Below are 8,298 nucleotides of genomic sequence, written 5' to 3' on the forward strand. Positions count from 1 at the left end.
ATATAAGTAGAAATATAATAAGAAAAAATAATAATAAAATCAAATGAAGGAGATGAGTTTTTCAAATAGATCTTGAAAAAATACGAAGAATCAAATTTTTTTTTGCGTCAAACGGATATTCGAGCCCAAAATTACGATCATTTGAAAATTCACCATATTAAAGGTTGAAAGTTGAAAATAGTAGTTGCAAATTTATGATATTTCAAACGGTTATAACTTTCGCCTCGAATGTTCGTTTCATGCGAATTTTTTTTCAATCTGCGTATTTTATTTGATATCTACGCAACCAAACTGTCGTAAGGCGATTTGATTGGGCAAATTTTTAGAAAAAACGTCTTTTAACTATTCTATATTAGTAGAACTATATTAAGAAAAAAATATCAAATAAAGGAGATGATTTTTTCAAATAGATCTAAAAAAAATACGAAGAATCAATTTTTTTTTTTGCATCAAACGAATATTCGAGCCCAAAGTTACGATCATTTGAAAATTCACCATATTAAAGATTGAAAGTTGAAAATAGTAGTTGCAAATTTGTGAAATTTTAAACGGTCTTAACTTTGGCCTCGGATGTCCGTTTCAGACGATTTTTTTTCAATCTGCATATTTTTTCGAGATCTACTCAACTAAATTGCAGTAAGGCGGTTTGATCGGGCTAATTTTTTGATAAACATCTTTTAACTATTCTATATCGTAGAAATATATTAAGAAAAAAAAATCAGATAAAGGTGATGATTTTTTTCAAATAGATCTCGAAAAAATACGCAGAATCAAATTTTTTTTTTGCGTCAAACGGATAATCTAGCCCAAAGTTACGATCATTTGAAAATTCACCATATTAATAATTGAAAGTTGAAAATAGTAGTTGCAAATGTCAAATTTCAAACGGTCTTAACTTTGGCCTCGGATGTCCGTTTCAGGGGATTTTTTTCAATCTGCGTATTTTTTTGAAATCTACGCAACCAAACAGCCGTAAGGCAGTTTGATCCAGTCGATTTTTCAAAACACGTCTTTTAACTATTCTATATACGTAGAAATATAATATGAAAAAAAAAATCAACTAAAGGTGATGAGTTTTTCAAATAGATCTCGAAAAAATACGAAGATTCAAATTAAATTTGCGTAAAACGGATATTCGAACCCAAAGTTACGATCATTTGAAAATTCACCATATTAAAAATTGAAAGTTAAAAATAGTAGTTGCAAATTTGTGAAATTTCAAACGGTTATAACTTTGGCCTCGGATGTCCGTTTCAGACGATTTTTTTTTCAATCTGCATATTTTTTCAAAATCTACTCGACTAAATTGTCGTAAGGCGGTTTGATCGAGCCAATTTTTCGATTAACGTCTTTTAACTATTCTATATCAGTAGAAATATATTAAGAAAAAAAATCAGATAAAGGGGATGATTTTTCAAATAGATCTCGAAAAAATACGAAGAATCAAATTATTTTTTTTGAGTCAAACGGATATTCGAACCAAAAGTTACGATCATTTGAAAATTCACCATATTAAAGATTGAAAATAGTAGTGGCAAATTTGTGAAATTTCAAACGGTCATAACTTTGGCCTCGGATGTCCGATTTAGACCATTTTTTTTTCATTCTCCATTTTTTTTTCGAGATCTACGCAACTGAAATGTCGTGAGGCGGTTTGAGCGAGCCAATTTTTCAAATAACGCTTTTTACTCTTTCTTATGTGAGTAGAAATAAGATGAGAAAATAAAAAGGAAATTCAACGAAAGCGAATGAGTTTTGCAAATAGATCTCAAAAAAATACGAGGTATCGAAAACAAAATTGCGCCAAAAGGACGTTCGAGTCGAAAGTTACGATCATTCGAAAATTCAGCATCTTAAAGATTGAAGGTAGCTGTGAAAAAAGGAAATTCAAACGGCCATAACTCGGGCTTCGGGTGTCTGTTTCAGGCGATGTTTTTTTTAACCTGCGTATTTTTTTGATATCTACGCAACCAAACCATCGTAAAGCGGTTGAGCTAGCCGATTTTTCAAAAAACGTCTTTTACTCATTGATATATGATGAAAAAGTAAAAAAGAAATTCAATAAAAGGAGATGAGTTTTTAAATAGATCTGGCAAAAATACGAGGAATCAAAAAAAAATTTGCGTCGAAAGAACGTTCGAGTCAGAAGTTACGATCATTTGAAAAATTCTTAAAGATTGAAAGTAGTTGTGAATTTGGGAAACTTCAAACGGCCATAACTCGGGCTTCGAATGTCCGTTTCAGTCGATTTTTTTTTGAACCTGCTTATTTTTTCGATATCTACCCAACAAAACTGTCTTGAGGCGGTTTAAGCCCGCCCATTTTTCAAAAAATGCCTTTTACTCATTCTTATGTGAGTAGAAATAAGATGAGAAAATAAAAAGGAAATTCAAACCGCCATAACTCGAGCTTCGGACGTCCGTTTCAGGCGATTTTTTTTGAACCTGAATATTTTTTCGATATCTACGCAACCAAAATGTCGTGATGCGGTTTGAGTGATCCTTTTTTCGATATCTACGCAACCGAACAGTCGTAAGGCGGTTCGAGCGAGCCGATTTTTCGAGAAACGCCTTTTACTCATTGAAATATGACGAAAAAGTAAAAAGGAAATTCAACGAAAGCGAATGAGTTTTGCAAATAGATCTCGAAAAAATACGAGGTATCAAAAACAAAATTGCGCCAAAAGGACGTTCGAGTCGAAAGTTACGATCATTCGAAAATTCAGCATCTTAAAGGCCGAAGGTGCCCGGGAAAAAAGTAAATTCAAACGGCCATAACCCGGGCCTCGGATGTCCGTTTCAGTCGATTTTTTTTTTGAACCTGCGTATTTTTTCGATATCTACGCAACCAAACTGCCTTAAAGCGGTTTGAGCGAGCCGATTTTTCGAAAAACGCCTTTTGCTCATTCTTAGGCGAGTAGAAATAAGATGAGAAAGGAAAAAGGAAATTCAAACGGCCATAACTCGAGCTTCGGACGTCCTTTTCAGGCGATTTTTTTTTTGAACCTGCATATTTTTACGATATCTAATCAACCGAAACGTCGCGACGGGGTCTGAGCGATCCGATTTTTCAGAAAACGCCTTTTTGCTCATTCTTATACGAGTAGAAATATAACGAAAAAATTAAAATGAAATTCAACGAATGCGAATGGCTTTTTCGAATAGATCTCGAAAAAATACGAGGGATCAAAAAAAAAATTGCGTCAAAAGGACGTTCGAGTCGAAAGTTACGATCATTCGAAAATTCAGCATCTTAAAGGCCGAAGGTGCCCGGGAAAAAAGTAAATTCAAACGGCCATAACTCCGGCCTCGGATGTCCGTTTCAGTCGATTTTTTTTTTGAACCTGCGTATTTTTTCGATATCTACGCAACCGAACAGTCGTAAGGCGGTTCGAGCGAGCCGATTTTTCGAGAAACGCCTTTTACTCATTGAAATATGACGAAAAAGTAAAAAGGAAATTCAATGAGGGGGGATGAGTTTTTCAAATAGATCTCGCAAAAATACGAGGAATCAAAAAAAGAATTGCGCCGAAACGACGTTCGAGTCGGAAGTTACGACCATTCGAAAAAAATTCTTAAAGATTGAAGGTAGCCGTGAATTTAGGAAATTTCAAACGGCCATAACTCGGGTTTCGGGTGTCCGTTTCAGGCAATTTTTTTTAACCTGCATACTTTTTCGATATCTACGCAACTAAACCGTTGTAAAGCGGTTTGAGTGAGCCGCCGAAACGTCGCGAGGCGGTTTGAGCGATCCGATTTTTCAGAAAACGCCTTTTTGCTCATTCTCATGCGAGTAGAAATATAACGAAAAAATTAAAATGAAATTCAACGAATGCGAATGGCTTTTTCGAATAGATCTCGAAAAAATACGAGGGATCAAAAAAAAAATTGCGTCAAAAGGACGTTCGAGTCGAAAGTTACGATCATTCGAAAATTCAGCATCTTAAAGGACGAAGGTGCCCGGGAAAAAAAGTAAACTCAAACGGCCATAACTCGGGCTTCGGATGTCCGTTTCAGTCGATTTTTTTTTTGAACCTGCGTATTTTTTCGATATCTACGCAACCAAATTGTCGCAAGGCGGATTGACCAAGTCTATTTTTCAAAATATGCATTTTACTCATTCTTAGGTGAAAGTAAGATGAGAAAATAAAAAGGAAATTCAAACGGCCAAAACTCGAGCTTCGGTCTTCCGTTTCAGGCGATTTTTTTTTGAACCTGAATATTTTTTCGATATCTACGCAACCAAAATGTTGTGAGGCGGTTTGAGCGATACGATTTTTCAAAAAACGCCTTCTGCTAATTCTTATAAGAGTAGAAATATGATGAAAAAATAAAAAGGAAATTCAACGAAAGCGAATGAGTTTTTCAAATAGATTTCGAAACAATACGAGGTATCAAAAAAAAAATTGCGTCAAAAGGACGTTCGAGTCGAAAATTACGATCATACGAAAATTCAGTATCTTAAAGATTGAAGGTAACTGTGAAAAAATGAATTTCAAACGGCTATAACTCGGGCTTCGGGTGTCCGTTTCAGGCAATTTTTTTTGAACCTGCGTATTTTTTCGATATCTACGCAACCAAACCGTCGTAAAACGATTTGAACGAGCTGATTTTTCGAAAAACGCCTTTTGCTCATTCTTAGGCGAGTAGAAATAAGATGAGAAAAGGAAAAAGGAAATTCAAACGGCCATAACTCGAGCTTCGGACGTCCGTTTCAGGCGATTTTTTATTTGAACCTGCGTATTTTTTCGATATCTACGCAACCGAACAGTCGTAAGGCGGTCCGAGCGAGCCGATTTTTCGAAAAACGCCTTTTGCTCATTCTTAGGCGAGTAGAAATAAGATGAGAAAGGAAAAAGGAAATTCAAACGGCCATAACTCGAGCTTCGGACGTCCTTTTCAGGCGATTTTTTTTTTGAACCTGCATATTTTTACGATATCTAATCAACCGAAACGTCGCGACGGGGTCTGAGCGATCCGATTTTTCAGAAAACGCCTTTTTGCTCATTCTTATACGAGTAGAAATATAACGAAAAAATTAAAATGAAATTCAACGAATGCGAATGGCTTTTTCGAATAGATCTCGAAAAAATGTAATTTCCAACCGGCCATAACTCGGGCTTCGGATGTCCGTTTCAGTCGATTTTTTTTTTGAACCTGCGTATTTTTTCGATATCTACGCAGCCGAACAGTCGTAAGGCGGTTCGAGCGAGCCGATTTTTCAAAAAACGTCTTTTACTCATTGAAATATGATGAAAAATTAAAAAGGAAATTCAATGAAAGGGGATGAGTTTATCAAATGGATCTCGCAAAAATACGAGGAATCAAAAAAAAAATTGCGTCGAAAGGACCTTCGAGTCAGAAGTTACGATCATTTGAAATTTTTTTAAATATTGAAGATAGCTGTGAATTTGGGAAACTTCAAACGGCCATAACTCGGGCTTCGGATGTCCGTTTTAGTCGATTTTTTTTGAACCTGCTTATTTTTTTGATATCTACGCAACCAAACTGCCGCAAGGTAGATTGAGCAATCCAATATTTCAAAAAACGCGTTTTACTCATTCTTATGTGAGTATAAATAAGGTGAGAAAATAAAAAGAAAATTCAAACGGCCATAACTCGAGATTCGGACGTTCGCTTCAGACGATTTTTTTTTGAACCTTAATATTTTTTCGATATCTACGCAACCGAAATGTCGTGAGGCGGTTTGAGCGATTTGATTTTTCAAAAACGCCTTCTGCTCATTCTTATACGAGTAGAAATATGATGAAAAAATAAAAAGGAAATTCAACGAAAGCGAATAAGTTTTTCAAATAGATCTCAAAAAATAACGAGGTATCAAAAAAAATTAGCGCCAAAAGGACGTTCGAGTCGAAAGTTACGATAATTCAAAAATTCAGCATCTTAAAGATTGAAGGTAGCTGGGAATTTGGGAAACTCAAACGGCCATAAGTCGGGCTTCAGACGTCCGTTTCAGGCGATTTTGTTTTTGAATATGCGTATTTTTTTGATATCTACGCAACCAAACCGTCGTAAGGCAATTTGAGAGAGCCGATTTTTCAAAAAACGCCTTTAACTCATTGAAATATGATAAAAAAGTAAAAGGAAATTCAATGAGGGGGGATGAGTTTTTCAAATAGATCTCGCAAAAATACGAGGAATCAAAAAAAAATTGCGTTGATAGGATGTTCGAGTCTGAAGTTACGATCATTTGAAAAATTCTTAAAGATTGAAGGTAGCCGGGAATTTAGGAAAACTTCAAACGGCCATAACTCGGGCTTCAGACGTCCGTTTCAGGCGATTTTGTTTTTGAATATGCGTATTTTTTTGATATCTACGCAACCAAACCGTCGTAAGGCGGTTTGAGCGAGCCGATTTTTTAAAAAACGCCTTTAACTCGTTGAAATATGATGCGAGCCGATTTTTCGAGAAACGCCTTTTACTCATTGAAATATGACGAAAAAGTAAAAAGGAAATTCAATGAGGGGGGATGAGTTTTTCAAATAGATCTCGCAAAAATACGAGGAATCAAAAAAAGAATTGCGCCGAAACGACGTTCGAGTCGGAAGTTACGACCATTCGAAAAAAATTCTTAAAGATTGAAGGTAGCCGTGAATTTAGGAAATTTCAAACGGCCATAACTCGGGCCTCGGATGTCCGTTTCAGTCGATTTTTTTTTTGAACCTGCGTATTTTTTCGATATCTAGGCAACAGAATTGCCGTGAAGCGGTTTGAGCGATCCGATTTTTTCAAAAAACGCCTTTTGCTCATTCTTAAGGACGAGTAGAAATAAGATGAGAAAATAAAAGGAAATTCAAACGGCCATAACTCGGGTTTCGGTTGTTCGTTTCAGTCGATTTTTTATTTTGAACCTGCGTATTTTTTCGATATCTACGCAACCAAACTGCCGCAAGGCGGATTAAGTGAGCCAAATTTTCAAAAAACGCGTTTTCCTCATTCTTAGGTGAGTAAAAATTAAATGAGAAAATAAAAAGAAAATTCAAACGGCCATAACTCGAGATTCGGACGTTCGTTTCAGGCGATTTTTTTTTTGAACCTGAATATTTTTTTGATATCTACGCAACCGAAATGTCGTGAGGCAGTTTGAGCGATCCTATTTTTCAAAAAACACCTTCTGCTCATTCTTATACGAGTAGAAATATGAGGAAAAAATAAAAAGGAAATTCAACGAAAGCAAATGAGTTTTTCAAATAGATTTCGAAAAATATGAGGTATCAAAAAAAAAATTGCGCCAAAAGGACGTTCGAGTCGAAAGTTACGATTATTCGAAAATTCAGCATCTTAAAGATTGAAGGTAGCTGTGAAAAAAGGAAATTCAAACGGCTATAACTCGGGTTTCAGGTGTCCGTTTCAGGCGATTTTTTTTGAACCTGCGTATTTTTTCGGTATCTACGCAACCAAACCGTCGTAAAGCGGTTTGAACGAGCCGATTTTTCAAAAAACGCCTTTTACTCATTGAAATATGATGAAAAAGTAAAAAGGAAATTCAATGAAAGGGGATTAGTTTATCAAATAGATCTCGCAAAAATACGAGGAATAAAAAAAAATTGCGTCGAAAGGACGTTCGAGTCAGAAGTTATGATCATTTGAAAAATTTTTAAGGATTGAAGATAGCTGTGAATTTGGGAAACTTCAAACGACCATAACTCGGGCTTCGGATGTCCGTTTCAGTCGATTTTTTTTGTACCTGCTTATTTTTTCGATATCTACGCAACCAAACTTTCACAAGGAAGATTGAGCAAGCCGATATTTCAAAAAACGCGTTTTACTCATTTTTAAGTGAGTAGAAATAAGATGAGAAAATAAAAAGAAAATTCAAACGGTCATAACTCGAGATTCAAACGTTCGTTTCAGGCGATTTTTTTTTTGAACCTTAATATTTTTTTGATATCTATGCAACCGAAATGTCGTGAGGCGGTTTGAGCGATCTGATTTTTCAAAAAACGCCTTCTGCTCATTCTTATACGAGTAGAAATATGATGAAAAAATAAAAAGGACATTCAATGAAAGAGAATAAGTTTTTCAAATAGCTCTCAAAAAAATACAAGGTATCAAAAAAAAATTGCGCCAAAAGGACGTTCGAGTCGAAAGTTACTATAATTCAAAAATTCAGCATCTTAAAGATTGACGGTAGCTGGGAATTTGGTAAACTCAAACGGCCATAACTCGGGATTCAGACGTCCGTTTCAAGCGATTTTGTTTTTGAATTTGTGTATTTTTTCGATATCTACGCAACCAAACCGTCGTAAGGCGGTTTGAGCGAGCCGATTTTTTAAAA

The sequence above is a fragment of the Solanum tuberosum genome, unplaced genomic scaffold, assembly GCF_000226075.1.
Source record: "Solanum tuberosum cultivar DM 1-3 516 R44 unplaced genomic scaffold, SolTub_3.0 scf00004, whole genome shotgun sequence".
Lineage (NCBI taxonomy): Eukaryota > Viridiplantae > Streptophyta > Magnoliopsida > Solanales > Solanaceae > Solanum > Solanum tuberosum.